The following is a 19,614-nucleotide window of genomic DNA, read 5'->3' as shown; positions in this document are numbered from 1 at the left end:
CCTTTCTCCTTATGGAAAGAGTAACCTGATTTCCCCTGGGGAAACTGCCCATCCGAGTTTCAGTCCACGTGGGCAGGGCAGACCAGGGTCCTCCCAGCAGCGGGTGGGCACGTGATGCAGATGTGGCCAATCAAGAGAACCACTCCCAACAGCCACAGTGATTTGTTCAGGGGCGGGTCCATGCTGGGCCAATGAGAGGCCTCCTTGGATGGCAGCTACTCTTAGCTATTACGAGAGTTTTAAGTTATCTGGAATTGCTAAAGTGGTAGAATCAAAAGCTGAAGCTCTTGGTGGCCATCTGGTCATTCTGTGGAATTAGCTCCCCTGAAAGTGAAGCCAATACCATAGGAAATGGAGAGAGGAACGTAGAAGATCCGCAGTCAAGCACCCGAATCCAGCGGTGGGTGACTCACACACACTTTAGTCCAGAACCTACCTCCTTTCATTTGTTTTGCCAGTTTGAGTCTCGGTCTTTTACAGAAACCTATCATTCTAACTTGCACAGTAGGCACAGGACTGATGTCTAGGCACTTCTAGACGAGTAAGCACTTTCGGAACTGAATGAAATTTGTAGACTATCAAAACCAAAACCGAAAGAATATTTCTGGACATAGTTCTGTGACTGAAGCCAGTTTTTCTGGCTTTTCCCCAACGGCCTGCTCTGTGTTGGCTCTTCTAGGTGGTGGGGACACACAGAAGAATCGGAGCAGACCTAGCCCCGGGGAGCTCACAATCTTGGAGGGAAGGTAAGAGAAGCTGTGCCAAACTGCCCTCTGGGGTTGAGAGGAAGAAATACCATGTGCCGTGGAGAATCACTACAACCACAGGGCTCCAGAAGCCTCTGGTGCAGGAGCGGGCGAGAGATAAAAGACTGGGCAGGACTTCGTGGAGGCAGTGAGAAGGGCCACTAGGGGAGGGTGACGGGATGAATGGTGAACTTGGTGGCAGTGCCAATCGGAATAAGGAGCATTGAGGCCCTTTGCCCCAGAACTCTGGGAAAGAGGGTCCAGAGCTGCTCTTCAGCACCTGACAGAGGTCTGGCTCTCTCGTCCTGTCCACTCTGTAGCAGGTCTCTCAGCTGGGAGATCAGGTGGACTCAGGCAGTGGTTGTCTGGGGACACCTGTGGGCGTTTGGGAGCCAGCTGAGGGTGATGGAGCTTTCCCACCACACAGTGAGGGAGGGCACACAGGTGCCAATGCTTGTCTTCATGAGACAGTCGTGTTCACCCTGGCATTTATTATCCGAGTCCTTTGTGGCATCAAAACCAATTTTGAGACATTTCTTTGGTATTTCTGTGCTGGGGGCTTTACACTCAACCTCTGTGTCTTCACTTAACAGTGAATCACCCACCTTGGCTCTCATTTTTCTAATGGTGCTTAGAAAGGCTTAAAGCCCTACAACAAGTGCAGGTCTGTCTCACCTAGGTGAGAGAGTCTGCTTGGCACCTGTGGTGATGGCTTACTGGACAATGAATAGGGCTCAACTCACCTGGTTCAGTCTTCCAGTGCCTACTGTTTACAGAGCCTGCCTCCCTCTTCACTCAGCTGCCAGAGATGGTAAAGAAGCAGGTTGTGGCTGGAAAAACAGACACGTCACCATCATTTGATAGAGTGTGGGATGCATGTGATGATATGTGCATGCATCCATCCGCGAAAGGCACAGAGACATGTGCAAAGAACAGTAGGATTAATTCTGTCTTGGTGATCAGGAGAAGCAGAGGTGCTGGCAGCCCTGCAGGACAGGGGAGACTGGAAATAACGGTGTCCTTCAAACAGGAAACTTGTTGCACAGCAGAGGTCGCGTTAAGGTGGCTCCTGAATGCTCTCTGTATGAGGTAGATTCCATCACCCCATTATACAGAGAAGGCAGTTGAGGCTCAGTATGCCTGAGCAACTTGTCAAGGCACAGCAGGGCTAGGATTCAACCCCAGGCTGGGTAATGCAACGTTTGAGCTGCTTTCGTTAAGCCTCACTTCCGTTCGGATATCTTTGGCTATTGAAACTCCTGTTTTCTTGTCATCTTCTAATCCTCAGTAGATGCCAAGTGTCATGGTGCTGGGAGCAGAAGCAGAGACACTCTCCTGCACCCCACCCCCACTTCACAGATCTAAGGAGGCAGACTGGGGAGAGAGCCGGGCTCCTGCCTCTTGGGTCTGGCTCTCCACACTGTCCCACTCCTCTGATTGTGGGGATGGATGTCAGACTTCAAAGGCTGCAGCGCACTGTCTCTCCAATCTCCAGCCCATGAGAAAGCGCCTAAGCCCAGAACAAAGGCCTTTCCAGACCCACGTCACCTGCTCAGCACTTAGCACGGGGCTTAATTAAAGGAAACAGAGCTTCTTAGAGTGAGAGCGAGGAGTGAAGGAGAAAGTCGATCACACTAAAGACACCGCCATTAATAAAGCCAGACTCGCCACTAATATCCCACTTGAATTCAAAACAGGACAAATAATTGGAAATCTGAGCAGGGTGAGTGGTAGGGCCAGTGGTATGGATGACAGAGGTCTGGCAGCTGTGGGAGACCTGTATGGGGACAAAGTTTCTGGAGGGAGTAATTCTGTCTCGAGGCCCAGTGTCCTCTTGGCCGATAGCCATAGGCTGACACCTGGGTCACAGCAGTATCTCACACTGAATAGCACTTGAAATGTGCCAAGCACTGTTCTCAGTTCTTTACAAATGTTAATTAATTTAATCCTTAAAAATATTCCGTCTGTACGTGTTTATATCTATCTGCCTTCCTATCTATCTTTCTATCTTGTTAGTTGATGTGCTTAGTTGCTCATGTCTGACTCTTTGCAACCCCATGGACTATAGCCCACCAGGCTCCTCTGTCCATTGGGATTCTCCAGGCAAGAATACTGGAGTGGGTTACCATGCCCTTCTCCAGGGGATCTTCCCAACCCAGGGTTCGAGCCCAGGTCTCACACATGGCAGGTGGATTCTATCTTAGATACTGTTATTGACTCTATTTTACAGATGAGGAGACTGAAGCACAGGGGTTAAGTAAGTTGACCAGGCTGAGCTGGGAGTTTGGGCTTGTGTGCCATGACCTCACCTGGAAGTCATAGCCATGTGAGCTGGCCTCTCCTTCCTGGCTTGCTGGATAACTGCTGTTCATTCAGCCAGCAAACATTTGTCAGGTATACTCCTTGCTTAATGATAATAGTAATAACCATTGTGTATGGCTTCTTTTGGAGAAGGCAATGACACCCCACTCTAGTACTCTTGCCTGGAAAATCCCGTGGGTGGAGGAGCCTGGTAGGCTGCAGTCCATGGGGTGGCGAAGAGTCGAACACGACTGAGCAACTGCACTTTCACTTTTCACTTTCATGCATTGGAGAAGGAAATGGCAACCCACTCCAGTGTTCTTGCCTGGAGAATCCCAGGGACGGAGGAGCCTGGTTGGCTGCCGTCTATGGGCTCGCACAGAGTTGGACACGACTGAAGAGACTTAGCAGCAGCAGCATGGGTCCTTTATGCCAGCTATTAAGCACTTTATGTGCATTATCTCCCTTCACCCCCCTGATAACCCATGAGGTGTGTGCTTCTATTGTCTCCATGTTACAGGGAGGGACACTGAACCTCAGAGAGGCTAGGTGACTTCCCCTTGGTCCTATGGCTAGTTAGTAGTGGAGACAGGATTCAAACCTACATCTTTTGGCTCAAAACACAGTCCCTTAACCACTGATATTTTTAAAAAATGTTTTTAATTTTAATTTTGGCTATGTCAGGTCTTAGTTGTGGCACACGGGATCTTTGTCGCAGCATGTGAGATCTTTTTGTTGCAGTCTGTGGGCTTAGTTACCCCACGGCATGTGGGAGCTTAGTTCTCTGACCAGGAATGGAACCCATGTCCCCTGCATTGGAAGATTGATTCTTAACCACTGAACCACCAGAGAAGCCCCTCTGCTGCTAGTATTGAGTGCTTATTCTCAAAGGGTCCTCGGAAGCTGTACTCACAGGTAGTCATAGCTCAGGCTGATAGATGCTGCACACACCTAGATGTGAGCATCCCTAGAGATGGGCAGGAACCAGATATGGCCCACTGAGTACCATTCATTTATGTCTTCAGGCTACAAACCCAGGACACTTCCCTATTCCTACCTAACCCCTTTTCTTCCTTGTCTTTATCCTGTGTGCTCTCCTGCTTATTCATGTGTGTGTGGTTGTGTGTATGTGTGTGTGTGTGCGCGTGCGTGCATGCGCTCAGCCACGTCTGACTCTTTGTGACCCCATGGCCTGTAGCCCTCCAGGCTCCTCTCTCCATGGAGTTTTCCAGGCAAGAATACTGGAGTGGGTTTCCTTGCCCTCCTCCAGGGGAACTTCCTGACCCAGGGTTTGAACCCATGTCTCTTGCATCTGTTGCATTATCAGGCAGATTTTTTACCACTGTACCACTTGGGAAGCCCGTCTCCTTCCCACCTATTCATCCCACAGCCCTAAAGCTGTGGGTGACCACCCTGGGAATTGTGGGCATTCTGGACCCTGTGGTGAGGTTGGGAATGCTTTCTACATAGAGATCTGGCTCCATGCTGGCAGGAAACAGAATTCATATCTGTTTAAGAGGCAACTTAGTAAAATGGAAAGGGCATGGACATTGGAGTCAGACAGGCCTCAGTGTGACTTCTGACTTCTGAGCCTCAGTTTCCCTAACTGTGAAATGGGCCTGCAGGTCCAGAGGAAGGATGGAAAAGACTGGCTGTATGGAGGCCCGGTAAAACCTGAGGCCTCTCTCTGTGGAGAGGGATGGAGAGTAGGGAGAGGGTCAAAGCCTGTGAACTGTGGAGACCACAGGGAGGGGAGCACGGCCTCCTTTCCTTAGCCCATCATATTGGAACGAGGGGCTCCTTAGAACTGGAGGTGAGCATATTTAGGGAAAATGAGAGGAGATATGGGCACAGAGGTGGAAACTTAGGGCCTCACTGCTCTGACAGTGCTGAAGGCCGGAAATGGCACCTAATCCAGGAGACACAGGTCACCTCACGCATAGGGCCATGGCATTGTTATGATGGGTCAGGGCATGGTTCAATTTTAGATCATTGTCATGCAGGAATCCAAGGCCAGAAGCTTAAAGAGTCTCCTTCCCCTGTGATCCTGTCTCCTTGATCTTATTGGCCCTAGAGAAAAAGCTCACACTTCTGATCTGAAGTGTTCTCATTTCACCCACATGGTAATGCTGATGGGGCTGCCTTGGGGTGTTCTGTGGGTGAGGGACAGAGAAGATGAGAGAGTGAAGGGGCTACAGTGCGGTGAGTAGTCTGCACAAACAGAAGGCTCTGAGATCTCTCCTGATATTAAATCTAATGACTCTGACCTCTGAATAGTCCAGCTATGATGGCCAGTGACAGAGAGTTTGTGCCAAGGACCAGAACTGGATATATACTTTACCTATAAATAGAAGTAGATTCAGTGGAGTGCTGGGAAATGTTTAACAGCAACTTTCTGGGGATGGGGAGATGCTCTAATTTGTAGCATTTGGCCATTTCTCTGGTGTAAATGAGCTTCCCTGGTAGTTCAGCTGGTAAAGAATCTGCCTGCAATGCGGGAGACCCCAACTCTATTCCTGGGTCGGGAAGATCCCCTGGAGAAGGAATAGGCTAACCACTCTAGTATTCTTGGGCTTCTCTGGTGGCTCAGCTGGTAAAGAATCCACCAGCAATGCAGGAGACCTGGATTCGATCCCTGGGTTGGGAAGATCCCCTGGAGAAGGGAATGGCTACCCACTCCAGTATTCTGGCCTGGAGAATTCCATGGACTGTATAGTCAATGGGGTTGCAAAGAGTCAGACAGGACTGAGTGACTTTCTCTTTCACGAATATAAATACTCCCACCAAGGCTGATCACAAGCTACCACCCCGACATCACTCAATGTTAAGCTGGGTGCTAGTAGCTACTTCTCAGGAGCCCATACACACTGGCTGCAGCACACTTGTGGGCAGATTCACCAGAAGGCAGAGGAGGTTCAAGCTCCAGGTTGTCTCACTTGTGGGGATCCCATACAGTGTGTTTTCATTTTGATATGTGTTTGTACAGTTTCCAGAAGTTAGATATAATAACGGCCTTGGTTAAGATTCCTCCCTCATCACTCTGGCTTGTATCCGATGGCTTGGAGTAGCCCATGAACATACTGTAATTACTTTGTTCATTTTAAATATAAATTCATTTTTGTACCTAATTTTGATTTGTAATTTTATTTCCCTTTTCTAAAGAGGGCCTTGAAACTTATATATCCTTCCAGCCTCAAAGCATGGATCCTCTCTGGGACTTAATTAGATTGCAACTCATCCTTCAGAAAATGTTTGTGATTATTGTTCTGTACCTTAGAGTCACACTGGTGTATGCAAATTTATCATTGATTAATTTGGTCTAGATTAGCTTACTAGAATGCCACTTGCATTATGTCAGAGTTCTACTCGAAACCCTCATGGGTCCCCGCTTGATCCTTTAAACTGGATTTTAAGATTCTCTATAGATTGGCCCTCTCATCTCCTTTCTGAAAATATCTCCTTTACTTCTAGTGTATCTCCTCAATAAAACTTTTTCCCTTGTGACTTTTTAGATTATTTTCTCTGCCTAGATCACCTTTTTTGTCCCCTCACTTTTGGATTTTACCAAATCCTTTTTCTGTGTCTGTTGAATAGTCGTGTGTGTGTGTGTGTGTGTGTGTGTGTGTGTGTGTTTTAAATTTGGTCCTCTCTCCAAGCCAGGCTTCAGCAATATGTGAGCCATGAACTTCCAGATGTTCAGCTGGTTTTAGAATAGGCAGAGGAACCACAGATCAAATTGCCAACATCTGCTGGATCATGGAAAAGCAAGAGAGTTCCAAAAAAACATCTATTTCTGCTTTATTGACTATGCCAAAGCCTTTGACTGTGTGGATCACAATAAACTGTGAAAATTCTGAAAGAGAAGGGAATACCAGAACACTTGACCTGCCTCTTGAGAAACCTATATGCAGGTCAGGAAACAACAGTTAGAACTGTATATGGAACTTATTTATTTGGAACAGACTGGTTCCAAATAGGAAAAGGAGTACATCAAGGCTGTATATTGTCACCCTGCTTATTTAACTTATATGCAGAGTACATCATGAGAAACGCTGGACTGGAAGAAGCACAAGCTGGAATCAAGATTGCCAGGGGAAATATCAGTAACCTCAGATATGCAGATGACACCACCTTTATGGCAGAAAGTGAAGAGGAACTAAAAAACCTCTTGATGAAAGTGAAAGAAGAGAGTGAAAAAGTTGGCTTAAAGCTCAACATTCAGAAAACTGAGATCATGGCATCTGGTCCCATTACTTCATGGCAAATAGATGGGGAAACAGTGGAAGCAGTGGCTGACTTTATTTTTCTGGGCTCCAAAATCACTGCAGATGGTGATTGCAGCCATGAAATTAAAAGACGCTTACTCCTTGGAAGGAAAGTTATGACCCACCTAGACAGCATATTAAAACGCAGAGATATTACTTCGCCAACAAAGGTCCGTCTAGTCAAGGCTATGGTTTTTCCATTAGTCATGTATGGATGTGAGTGTTGGACTGTGAAGAAGGCTGAGTGCTGAAGAATTGATGCTTTTGGACTGTGGTGTTGGAGAAGACTCTTGAGAGTCCCTTGGACTGCAAGGAGATCCAACCACTCCATCCTAAAGGAGATCAGTCCTGAGTGTTCATTGGTAGGACTAATGTTGAAGCTGAAACTCCAATACTTTGGCCATCTGATGCGAAGAGCTGACTCATTAGCAAAGACCCTGATGCTGGGAAAGATTGAGGGCAGGAGGAGAAGGGGACGACAGAGGATGAGACGGTTGGATGGCATCACCAACTCAATGGACATGGGTTTGGATGGACTCCAGGAGTTGGTGATGGACAGGGAGGCCTGGAGTTCTGTGGTTCATGGGGTCGCAGCGAGTGGGACACGACTGAGCAACTGAACTGAACCATATTAATATGGTGTGTTACATTCATTGATTTTGACATATTTAACTTCGTTTTCCTGGAATAAATTCTGCTTGATTGTCATGTATAATTCTTTTTATTTGTTGCTAGATTCAGTTTGCTAGTGTTCTGTTGAGAGATTTTGGATCTGTATTCATAAGAGATAGTGATTTATAGTTTTCTTGTGAAAACTTGGTTTTGGTATTGAGGAAATTCTGCTGCTGCTGCTGCTAAGTTGCTTCAGTCATGTCCAACTCTGTGCGACCCCATAGACTGAAGCCCACCAGGCTCCCCTGTCCCTGGGATTCTCCAGGCAAGAACACTGGAGTGGGAATGCATTTCATGCATTTCCAAGGCATGAAAGTGAAAAGTGAAAGTGAAGTTGCTCAGTCGTGTTTGACTCTTAGTGACCGCGTGGACTGCAGCCTACCAGGCTCCTCTGCCCCTGGGATTTTCCAGGCAAGAGTACTGGAGTGGGGTGCCACTGCCTTCTCCGGAGGAAATTCTAGTCTCACATAATTGGAAAATGTTTCTGCCTCTTCTATTTTTGGAAGATTTTGTGAAGGATTGATATTAATTATTCTTTCAGTAATTGGTAGAATGCACCAGCGAAGCCATCTGCAGCTGGATGTTTCTTTGTGAGAAGTTTTAAAATGATTAACTCTCTTTTTTTGTTATAGTCTATTCAGAAGGCAGTGGCACCCCACTCCAGTACTCTTGCCTGGAAAATCCCATGGGCGGAGGAGCCTGGTAGGCTGCAGTCCATGGGGTCGCTAAGAGTCGGACATGACTGAGAGACTTCACTTTCACTTTTCACTTTCATGCATTGGAGAAGGAAATGGCAACCCACTCCAGTGTTCTTGCCTTGAGAATCCCAGGGATGGGGGAGCCTGGTTGGCTGCCGTCTATGGGGTCGCACAGAGTCAGACATGACTGAAGTGACTTAGCAGCATTCAGATTTCTATTTCTTCTTGGGTCAGTTTGGATAGTTGTCTTTCTAGGAATTTGTTTCAATAAAATTATCTAATTTGTTGGCATATGGTCATTTGTAGTATTTACTTAGAGTCCTTTTTATTTCTGTAAGGTAACCTGTTAGTGATGTCTCCTCTTTCATTTCTGATTTTAGTTATTTGAGCTTTCTCCCTTTTTTTCTTGGCCTGGCTAGCTAAAAGTTTGCCAATTTTGTTGATCTTTTCAAAGATTAACTTTTGGATTGTTGATTTTTTTCTATTGTTTTTCTAATCTCTGTCTTCACTGTCTTTAGTTCCGTCTGCTTGCTTTGGGTTTAGTTTGCTTTTCTTTTTCCAGGAAAAAGTACTGGAAAATACCCTCAAAACTATGTAATATAATATGTTTTAGAAGATTGATTTAAGTCCCAAAGTTGAAAAAAATACATTACAAGGTAAGATGGGAGTCACACCTGTGCAGATTACTGAAAGGTAGCAGAAATGGTCCCGTGAACACTCACCTTCATTATCTGCCTCCAGCCTATGTAAAAGAGCATCTAGATCTGAAAGGAACTCAGGAGTTTTTGTGTCCTGTCTACTACTCCATGGGGGCAGTGGGAGTGCCCTCCCTAAACAGGTTAATAGGGCTTCAGAAGTACTTACAGAAGTTAGGAATGAGCTGTCGGAGCGAAAGTCCAACACCAGGCCCTGGCGAAATATTTGCCAAGCTTCAGAAACCCATAGGCTATTTTGCTTCATGAAGCAAAGGGAAGGCAGCGAGATTGATTATGGCATACATCCCCTGGAGTTGGGGGATGATTTTGAACATGGAGACTGCTGCCTTTTTCCCAAGGACTTGAAGGTTAGCTGGAGGGGCCCATGGAGGTGGGGGGAGGGGCAGTGGCAGTATAGCAGCCTCACATGAGAGTTTCCTGTGGGCCATGTGAATGCAGAGGGAGGTACCAGGACTCAAACTTTCTTGACAGGACCTGCCTTCTGGGACAAGGGAAGCTGAGCAGTATGTGACTATGAGGAGAACAGCTTAGGGGGCACTGAGAAAGGGGTTGAAGAGGTCAGGGGGTGCACAGCCATCCTTAGGAAGCTATACTGTGCTGAGAGTGGGTGTCTGTAAGCACCTACAGAAGCATTCCCAGTGGATAGATGGGGTGGTTAATGTTTTGATGTCTGATGTTATAGACTGTGAAACGTTCAGCCAGTAATGTCTTAGAACCACAATCAGAGGCTCCTTCTCTCTGCGTCACCTATGTGGACCCTGTGGCCCATTCAGGCCCTTCAGTATCCAGGTAGGTTATGACATAATTAGTAAGCCCTCTTAAGAACTTTGCGTGACAAAGAACATCATACAGAAGGGGGTTGATTTTGCTGGTTGCTGTGCCCCTCCTCCACTGCTTGGGCATCAAAAACAGGAGATCCTGAGGGCTAGCCTCCCCATTGTATAGACAGGGTGGCCAGGGCCCAGAGAGGGGAAAGGCTTTGCCAAAGACGATATGGGCAGGCTGTGTGGGAGGCTGCCTACCCTTCCAGCTCCTGGAAATGAGGAAGCTATGGCCTTTCCCTGGTCCTTCAACACAGACAGCTCTAATTATAAAAGGATTCAACTTGAGGGGGAAAACAGGGAGAGGATGAAATGTAGACTCTGAATTTCATTTTCATCATCAGACGTTTCTCAGGGAAAATGATATTTCCAGCCTAGACAGGGAAGTGGAAGTGGGCTGTACTCATGTCTGGAAGTTGTGGAAAATGCTTTATTTTAACTCAGTTCCCCCAGCAGTCATTCTCATCTATTCTAAACTGCCAATCAACCTTCCAGCAAAGGAAAACACACACACACCTCTGCACAAATGGCTTTGATTAGGCTTAGCTGTAGGTTTAAGAAAATTTAATCATCTTAACCTGTTTAGTCTTTTTCCCTGATGAAAATCATCAGTCAGATTCCAGCATGAGCCAGTTAGAACTGAGCTGCTGTCAGCACCGTTGTTTATGTTAATACGTTATAGGCATGAAATGGAGGAAAGCAGAGTTATGAGAAAAGGTCCTGAGTGAATTAGGAGCGTAGGAGTCGGTGGCAGGCCCCTGAGGCCCATAGGCAGGCCTCTGGACGGGCTGTTTGTTTACAGGTCTAAGATAGAACCTCCTCTACCTCTTGGAAAGGATATTTCTCTCGGTGGTTGGATCCCGCCTTTGACAGAACTGAAGGTCTAGAACCTATCAATGCCATTTGCTAGCTGTGTGACCCCAGACAAGTTGCTTAACCTCTCTAAATGTGGTTTACTCATCTGAGAAATGGGGCTAACGGGAGTGACTAGCTTACTGGATGGCTTTACCGTTATGTGGGCCTGGTGGTTAGTGAATGCCCAGTTAAATGCTCCCTGACATCAGTGTTAATCCCTTTTCCCTGACACCAGCTAGCTCCTTCATGGTACTCTCACCCCATGCCCCAGACTCTGTGGGCATTGGCCAATGGGGAATACCTGCTAGATGTGAAGTGGTCTTCTTGGACAGATTGAAAAGGCCCTAAATCTGGAGCTTTGACCCACCTGTGTCATGAGGACCTAGGTGACCTTAGGGGAATCACTGCTTCTTTGGATCTTGGTTTCTCAGTCAGTCAAATGAGCCCACTCCTGTCATCAACATCCACCCCCTCTTCCTCCTAGAAAAAAATCCCACTTCCACCCAACTAAAGAGCTGTACTTCTAGGTGTGGCCATGTGACTGTTTTGAAATCCAAAGGAAATGTTACATGGAACTTCTAGAAAGTCTCCTAAAAAGGATGGAGAAGAAAGAAGCAAATGTCTACCAGCATGTGAATAAACAATGGACCATTCATACTGTGGACTACCACTCAGTAATAAAAAGGAACAAACCACTGATATAAACAACAACATGGGTAAACCGCAAAAGCACTATGCTGAGTGAAAGAATTCAGACACAGAAGAGTAAATAGTAAATTACTGCATTTGTATAAAGTTCTAAAACAGGAAATGTCAAAGGGGACACTGACTACAGGAACATGAGAGAACTTTCTAGGGAGGTGAAAGTGAAAGTGTTCATTGCTCAGTTGTGTTTGGCCCCATGGACTGTAACCCACCAAGCTCCTTTGTCTGAGGGAGTTCTCCAGGGAAGAATACTGGAGTGGGTTGCTATTTCCTTCTCCAGGGGATCTTCCTAACCTAGGGATTGAACCCAGATCCCCTATATTGCAGGCATATTCTTTACCATCTGAGCCACCCAGGGAAGCCCTCTAGGGAGATGGGAATGTTGTATGTCTTAATTGCAGTGGTGATTACATGGGTATTTAAATTTGTCAGAATTTACAAAACTATTTAACATATATGCATTTTATTTTAGATAAATTATACCTCAGTAAATTCTTTTTTTTTTTTTTTTAACAACAACAACTTAAAGAGCTGCCTTGTTTACAGATGTGATGGCTGGAGCTCTAGCAGCCATCTTTGGACATGAAGATGATTGCAGAGCAGTGAACTGGAGGGAGCCTGGGTCCCTGCCAACTTTATGAAGTCATTTTAATCAGACCTAGGCTGCCTGATGCTGAGTTTCTTTTGTGTGAGAGAGAAACTTTTATTTAGTGAAAGTCATGTTAACTTTTGCTATTGATCATGTGATCAACATGCAGTTGAACCAAGTCCAGACAGAAAGACAATGCCTGTAGGGTAATAGAAGGGCAAAAAAAGAAAAATGATTAGAACAGTTTTGAGACTGTTATTACTACTCTGATTATTATCTATCCCCTCTTCTTTCTCACCCTGATGTGCTGCTGAGGAGTAAGTGAAGTGGAAACGTGGGACTGGGACAGCTTTCTCTTGGGGCCATCTACCAGACTGAACCCAGGAAGACCCAGCCTCGTGCCTCACCTTCCCACCTCCTCTGCCTACCCCTTTCTAGCTCCTCACCCCACTCACAAGGGGGATATAGACCTGAAACTAGAGAATGGGTCTTGAAGAGCTTTTATATACATGACTTTGGGGTAGAGTTGCCTGACTCACATGGGAATGAGCCTCTTCTTCACAGGGTGGGTTCTCCTCTCTCAAAATGGAGAATTCTGTAGCCCAGAGATGCACAAGGTCTGGTCCAGGCTGCCACTGGCAGGCCAGTCTGATCAGAGGCATGGTCACTTCCATGAGTTGGGGTCAGATTCAGCTCCAGGAGGTGGTGAGAGGTGGAGGAGGTGGGAGGTCCCAAGGTCTTCCAGCAGGCTGGAGGAGAAGGTGGACTGGTCACCTTGAGGCTGGGCCCAGAGCTTGCCTCTCCTTTTCCATGCTACATGCCAATCATGGCATGTCAACAGGTGCCTGAGAGGGGAGCTAGTGGCATCTGTCCACTACAGGCCAGAGTGTAAAAAGAGATGGGCCATGGGTGCCCTGAGATGTATGGCAGCAGAGTGGGAGTGCTGTTCCCTAGACCTCAGCAGAGTGGGCACACTTCTCATCTTAGGCCAGGTGCAGGGGAGGAGGTCCTGGTGTTCCTCCAAACCCACACATGCATGCACTTACATGCACACTTACACACACAGACTCTCACATACTTCCCTTGTGCACACACATGGATATATACACCCAGGCATATACAGTCTGTACACATGCAAGCACACACCACACTGAACATCTCTGAAGCCCTGAAGAGCTTCTCACCCCTTCTTGCACATGAGCCTTCATGTGGATGGTCCCCCCTACCAGCAACCCACTTGCTTCCCCCACTTCAACTGCATAGACGCCTACTGAAGGATTCTGCTGAACGCCACTTTCCCAGCAAGACAGCAGCACACCTGCCTGCCAGAGACCATCCCTGCCCCGTGCAGCTCTGCTCCAAGCCCTCACAATACTCACTGAAATAACAGCTTTTAAGTCTATCTGCTCTGACAAACTGTGACCTTTGTAAGGATAGGGCCTGCCCAACTTGGTCACCCTGTACCCCAGCACCAGGCCTAGTGCTTAATAGGTGCTCAAACAATGTAGATTGAATGGATAAATATCCACGTTCATCCATCCATATCTGCTTCTCCCACATGACTGGGAGCTCCTGGAGAGTGTGGACATGTCTTGAATGACCCTGTGGAGATGCTCAAAAGTGCTTGTTGAAGAAATGAATAAATGATTGCCTATTCCCAATTCTCTCTCTCTCTCTCTCTCTCTCTCTCTGTCACACACACACTCACACTGAAATTCTGAAACAGTCCTCATCACCCAGACTTGTGTAGTAAATTAAAGATGGCTACATCTTCTTTCTTACTGTTCTTTTTTTTATTTTTAAAAATAATTTAGTTATTTTAGTTATTTTACTTTACAATATTGTATTGGTTTTGCCATACATTGACTTGAATCCACCATGGGTGTACATGTGTTCCCCATCCTGAACCCACCTCCCACCTCCCATCCCTCTGGGTCATCCCAGTGCCCCAGCCCCGAGCACCCTGTCTCATGCATCCAACCTGGACTGGCGATTGGTTTCACATATGATAATTTACATGTTTCAATGCCATTCTCCCATATCATTCCTGCCCTCGCCCTCTCCCACAGAGTCCAAAAGACTGTTCAATACATCTGTGTCTCTTTTGCTGTCTCGCATACAGGGTTATCATTTCTTACTGTTCTAATTGAGAGTGGTGTCTAACTGCCTTTCCCTTGAGTCTGGGTTGGCCATTAGTGACTGAGGATTCAGCAGAGATGATGTCCTGGACTTCTGAGGCTAGATCATAGGAAGTCTTGTGGTCTCTGCCTGGACATTTGGGAACATTTATTCTTTGAACCCAGCCACCATGCCATGAGGAAGCCCCAGCCAGTAGGTGGCAGTGACTTTCCAGCCTTGAAGGTTATCTTGGACGTGGATCCTCCAGCCCTTGTTGAGTTGCCCCAGCTGGTGAGCAAATATGAACTTTCCCCACCAAGCTCTACCTATATTGCATATTCATAAGCAAAATTAATGATAATTGCTGTTATAAGCCACTAAGTTTGGGGGTGGTTCATTATGCAGCAATATATAAATAGAGCAGCTTCAGTGCATGTAGAGGAAGTGCTAAAGTCTCTTAAGGGAATGCTGGAAGTCTGCCAAGATTACATCCCTGGATCCCTCCTACTGGGGAAGGAGCAGATTGTCTGGGACCCGCAAATTTGCCTCGTATAGGAAGCCAGGGTGGATGAGAGGGCAGCTCCCCGCAGGGATGGGCAGAGAATACTGGGGGCTCTCATCACTGTGTGGATCAGAGGCCATGTGAGGGCCTCGTACATTCTCCCTGGCTCTCACATTGACACATGTACTTTAAGCAGGACTCAGAAGCTAGAGTTAAAAGCTCTCCATGCTGAGAACACTAGAATCCATTTTTCTTCCTGCATCCATCAGTCACTCTACCTCTCTGATGCCCCCCGGCCCTGCCAGGAGCAAGAGGATGGGAAGCGCTGGTCAGAGCTGGGGGAGGAGAGCAGGCTGTGTACACGGGTTTGTGAAAAGCCACCTGCTGTGAGCTCAGCATTCACCGTGCTGGCAGCTTTGGCAAGATCTGCTGTGCTAATGTGCATCCTTCCATGGCCATGGTGGGTCTGCTGGGTGAGGGGTCTGCATGCCCCTAGGAACCTGTGAGTGTGGCTGCCCATCTCACAGCTGAACATATGCATCCTTGACCTGCCTTGTACAGCCTGGTCTCTAGAGTACAGAGGGGGCTCTCTCAAGGGAGTGGTCTTTATGCCTATGGGCAGGGGGAGGGGAGTGTGTGTGTGGGGAGTCCCTGACTGACAGTATTCTGGAATGGAAATCAGAGTCACTCCTTCACTCAAACTGTGTCCTCTCCAGGTGGGACAAATGGAGAGAGGAACATGGAAGCATATACACTGCTGCTGCTGCTGCTGCTAAGTCACCTCAGTCGTGTCCAACTCTGTGCGACCCCATAGATGGCAGCCCACCAGGCTCCCCGTCCCTGGGATTCTCCAGGCAAGAACACTGGAGTGGGTTGTCATTTCCTTCTCCAATGCATGAAAGTGAAAAGTGAAAGTGAAGTCACTTGGTCATGTCTGACTCTTAGCGACCCCATGGACTGCAGCCTACCAGGGGGATTTTCCAGGCAAGAGTACTGGAGTGGGGTGCCATTGCCATGTGTAAAATAGATAACCAATGGTATTTGCTATATGACTCAGGGAACTCAAACTGGGGCTCTGTGACAGCTTAAAGGGGTGGGAGGGAGGGGACACATGTATATCTATGGCTGACTTATGTTGTTGTATGGCAGAGGCCAACACAATATTGTGAAACAATTTTCTTCAATTAAAAATAAATCATATAGAACAGACTTTTGGACTCTGTGGGAGAAGGTGAGAGTGGGATGATGTGAGAGAATAGCACTGAAACATGTATATTACCATATGTGAAATAGGTCACCAGTTCAAGTTCAGTGCATGAAACAGGGCACTCAAAGCTGATGCACTGGGACAACCCAGAGGGATGGGATGGGGAGGGAGATGGGAGGGGGGTTCAAGATGGGGGACACGTGTATACCCATGGCTGATTCATGTCAATGTATGGCAAAAACCACTACAATATTGTAAAGTAATTAGCCTCCAATTAAAGTAAATTAATTGAAAAAAAGCAGTGAAAGTCCCCCTAAATAAATAAACAAATAAATCAGATTGTAAATCTTTAAGGAAGAAAAAATTTAAGATTCTTCCTAATATGTTACATAGTAAGTGTGATCTGTGATATTCCAAGGGATGGGGATCAACTGTTTTAAGTCATTAATACATTAGCAGTAGTTTATTCATTCATTTCTATCAAGGGGAGGGAAAGAGCAACAATGAGAATTAAGTATCGGGGAGAGTTACTGAAAAGAAGAAAGAGAAGGGAAAGTGGTATTTTAGAAAAATATTTGCCAGCAGCCCAAATTTGCTTAAATCCATCTTTGAGACAGGGAATGTTTTATATTTTACCCAAAATGTCTGTGGAGGTCTCATTTCTGAAGCAGTGATGCCTTTTTTTTTTTTTTGGCTGCTCTGTGGCTTGAGAGATCTTAGTTCCCCAACCAGGAATCAAACTTGTGCCCACTGCAGTGGAAGCATGGAGTCCTAACCACTGGACTGCCCGGGAGTCCCAATGATGCCTTAAATGTCCTGAACAACTTTTCAGATGAAAACAACAATATATCAGATAAAATGTTTTTAAAATTATACTACTGAGCTGGCAAGAAAGTAAGGAATCAGAGATTGAAACTGAATGAAGAGTGTGGACATAGGCATGGGGCACAGTGCTGGCTTTTGTTTCAGGATCTTAAGGCTCCCTGTTGATGCTGAGTGGGGAATGGGAGAATATAGGTAAATCCTAGGGCCTGCCCAAGTGGGCAGTTTAAAGAATCTCCATGTGGAGCGGGGCCCCAAAGGCTATACCATCAGTATAAGAGTAACCAGGAAATGAACTTCACTCCATAGAAGTGAGAGCAAGGACAACCTGGCCCTGTGCAGGTAGGAGAAAATACCCCTTTCTGGTAATTAAAAGCTGACTCTCACAACACATTCATGTGTAATCTGAAATCTTGAAGTAGAGAATCTAGTTTAAAATGGTCCTATGTTAATGCTTCCCACAAGTGACCAGCAAAAACAAAGACTGGTTCTCTCTGTAGGAGGCCAAATTCAGCCCAGGTTCAAAAATTTCTTGGTAGATTATAGTTCCCAGGAACATTTCAGTTCAAGTCAAGAAGTCCCAGAATCATACCAGGAAACAGGCACCCTGAATAGGAATCAGCAGGTACAGCAGACTGCAAAAGCAGACCTTCAAGGACTAAAGATACTAAAATGAGCAGATGTGAGAAATAACTATGCCTAATGAGTTTTAGGAGTGCAGGAGACACGGGTTCGATCCCTGGGTTGGGAAGATCCTCTAGAGAAGGAAATGGCAACCCACTCCCGTACTCTTGCTTGGAGAATCCCATGGAAGGAGGAGCCTGGTGGGCTACAGTCTATGGGGTCGCAAAGAGTCAGACACGACTGAGCGACTTCACTCACTCACTCACTCAGTGTGTTTTAAGCTATAAAAGAAAGGTTTGGAATATTACCACAGCACAGTTTTTTTGTTTGTTTTTGTTTTTTATTTATTTTTCCAATCACACTGTGCAGCACATGGGTCTTAGTCCCCCAACCAGGGATTGAACCCAGGCCCTTGGCAGTGAGAGTACAGAGTCTTAATCCCTGAACCATCAGGGAATTCCAAAGACATTATTTTTAGTGCAGATTTATAAAATATCAGAAAGAATTTCTAGGAAAAAATACGATAATCGAAGTGGAAAATTCAGTGGATGAATTTACAATAGACACAGAAGTAGACACAATAAAATTAGATACAGCTGAAGAGAAAATGAATGCACTGATAAGATAATTCTTAAGAAACAATCTAGTATGCAATCCAGACACAGAAATGGACAAGAGGAAAGCAAAGTTAAGAGACATAAAGTATAGGTGTGAAGAGCTCACATATTTCCATGGAGTTCCAAAAGGAGATAATTGTAGAAATAATAGGGCAATGGCAGTCTTCAAAGAAATAATGGCTGACATGTTCCAAGAATTGCTAAAAGACACCAAAACTCAGATCTAAGAAACACAAGAAATTTCAAACAAGTAATAATTCACAACCACATGTATTTTGGTAAAACTGCAGAACATCAAAGACGTTACTTTTAAGTATATATACATTTGTTATTGTTCCTATTGTTATATACTTATGTTAATGCACTCTTTTGTATAGATATTTCACAATAAAGGATTACCAGTGCCTTTGAGCTTCTGAAAACAAGCGATGTGACTAAACTGAGGTGGCTAAAAGATGTCTCTGAATTCAGTTTTGGAGCATCGAGGGCAGTGTAGTGTATGGCTGCTGCTAAGTCACTTCATTCGTGTCCGACTCTTCACGACCCCATAGATGGCAGCCCACCAGGCTCTTCCATCAATGGGATTTTTCAGGCAAGAGTACTGGAGTAGGTTGCCATTGCCTTCTCCAGCATATGACCCTAAATATTGGCTAAAACATAAGAAACTACTGGGTATTTTACAAGTTTTGCTCGACAAAAATGGCCATCTCTTACATTCCTGTTAGTGAATGCTCACCTTCTTGCTGACACATTACTGACTGGCTTTTCAGTGGGAAAATTACATACCTAAAGGCCAGTGTGCCCATGGACTCCAGTTCCCCCACCCCCACTTGTATTGTGACAGACAAATCACTGGAGGTCTCTGAGCTTCTGATTTTTCATCTGATTACAGGGCTCACAAGCCCTACCTACGCCCAGAGTGGATGATATTAGAGCAGGTGTGACTGGCAAGTGTGAACTGGTGAGGAAGTTCTTTCCACCTTGTGCTGCCCACTTCCGGGTCTCTCCACAGCTCCAGTGGGTTTGGGTGAGAATGTAACTCTTTATTTCCTCCTGTTTGGGGCCGGGTCCTAACTTGGGTGATGTCAGGCTCTCAGAGATGGCTCAGCTGTGCACCCACTGTGGGTAGCAGCCTGGAGGGGCATAGATCCCACTGCCGCCTGCCTGGCACCCCCTTTTTGCCACCCTGGAGGCTCATGGCCTCTGGTCCTGAGCCCCCAGGAGGCTGCTTCTAACAACCTGGTTGTGTGCCCCCAGGGCACCTCCCGCCTTGGTGGCCTGGAAACCAGGTGCTTCTAGACTCCTGTCTCCCTTCTGTCTCTTGCAAAGAAAAATTCCTGGCCTAAAGTAGCCCAT

General features: G+C 46.3%; 1 long non-coding RNA gene across 1 annotated transcript in view; it reads left to right on the top strand.

Moving 5' to 3' along the window:
- LOC112447798 (uncharacterized) overlaps window positions 1–16,073 on the top strand; it is a 141,751-nt gene extending 125,678 nt beyond the window's left edge. Inside the window, exons 3-4 of the long non-coding RNA XR_003036028.2 lie at window positions 680–746; window positions 15,705–16,073. This is a non-coding gene — a long non-coding RNA (uncharacterized lncRNA). The remainder of the gene's footprint in view (window positions 1–679; window positions 747–15,704) is intronic.
- Window positions 16,074–19,614: the final 3,541 nt, after the last annotated feature.

This window comes from Bos taurus, chromosome 1 (assembly GCF_002263795.3).
Source record: "Bos taurus isolate L1 Dominette 01449 registration number 42190680 breed Hereford chromosome 1, ARS-UCD2.0, whole genome shotgun sequence".
NCBI lineage: Eukaryota > Metazoa > Chordata > Mammalia > Artiodactyla > Bovidae > Bos > Bos taurus.
The sequence above is the reverse complement of the archived record's forward strand: the minus strand, read 5'-3'. Positions and strand labels throughout refer to the sequence as shown.